The sequence below is a fragment of the Morone saxatilis genome, unplaced genomic scaffold, assembly GCF_004916995.1.
Source record: "Morone saxatilis isolate NCDOM2014 unplaced genomic scaffold, NCSU_SB_2.0 Contig17, whole genome shotgun sequence".
Taxonomy (NCBI): Eukaryota; Metazoa; Chordata; class Actinopteri; family Moronidae; genus Morone; species Morone saxatilis.
The window spans coordinates 28,698,863-28,700,066 of NW_023339729.1; the positions used below are offsets into that span (position 1 = coordinate 28,698,863).

At 39.7% G+C, this 1,204-nt stretch overlaps 1 protein-coding gene across 2 annotated transcripts in view; it reads left to right on the forward strand.

The window, feature by feature from the left end:
• LOC118327159 (bifunctional apoptosis regulator-like) overlaps window positions 1-1,204 on the forward strand; it is a 337,943-nt gene that overhangs the window by 138,237 nt on the left and 198,502 nt on the right. The window lies entirely within an intron of this gene.

The window sequence follows — 1,204 nt, forward strand, 5'->3', positions numbered from 1 at the left end:
ACAGCAACTTCCTTCTTCACAGCAACCAGTGACATAGAATTGGAGATATTCGAGGCAGAAATAAAGACACAGTCTTCGTCTTGTAGGAGTCCGTTCTGTGGTGGAGATGGCTGGAGAATGCTGCAGGCATCTGATGCAGGACCACTAATAGATGGCTTCTGCTTCTTCTCAGGCCTGGCCTTCTTTACTCTGAGTGCACATGTCAGACATCAACTGAGGTAGTAACTGGACTTTTTTGTTTTACTTTTCATAACATATGTTGGAGCTTTTCACAGCATCTAGAAATTGTGTATTGCACTCACGGTAATGATGTAAAGAGGCTTAAAATGTTCCTGCTCTCCCTTAAGAGCACCCTAAAACAACATGTTGAAAAAGCGCATGTCTGCATATAAAAATCAGGTAAAGAAGAATGAAAATCATGATTTTATGACTGAAGGCGTGAATGAGCACCAGTGTCACATACCTAGACTGCATCCACCCTTTTGGCCAAAGTGGTTTCACTTCATTGTCCAACAAGGTCTTAAGGTACTCCTCCATCTCCTCGCTCCCTTTCCTTTCCTTTTTATGTTTCTCCATTTTCACTCTTAATACATGACACAAGCACTCCCTGGATGTGAGAAAATAGGATTGGTTACACAGTAATTGAAAATTGTATAATGTGCGCTAAAGCAGGTTACTTCATTTCCTCCCTGTCCCCATTTTCACAGACAGAAGCCTCATTTATTAAAAAGGTGACCGTGAGTGACATTTCAAATGATCTTCAGCATATCTGACCTGATCTCTTCGTTCCATTTGAACAACTTCTTAGGACCTCCTTTTTTCCCGCCTTTTTCCTCCACATCTTCAACATTCATCTTCTGTTTGCCTTCTTTCTCCTCCTCCATTGCTCTGATTGACATTGCCAGTTCAAGACGGGAGAGAGAAGAATACATTTCCGATGAACCCAAACACTACTTAAAAGGAGGCACACATTATGTTTACGGCAATCTTTGGATTTTAGCTGTTTATACATCTTACACTTAAAAACAGACTTCAGGATTACAATGTCACCTTTTGCTGATCCTCTGTTGGTGTATGTTCCCATTATGTAGAGTTTATCAGAGCAATCGCATTCTGACATTTTAATCAAATTAAATCTTTGGAAAACAAGTTGTCCATTGTTTAAGTAATCAAACAGTACAAATTAAAAACCAGTAACTAAACT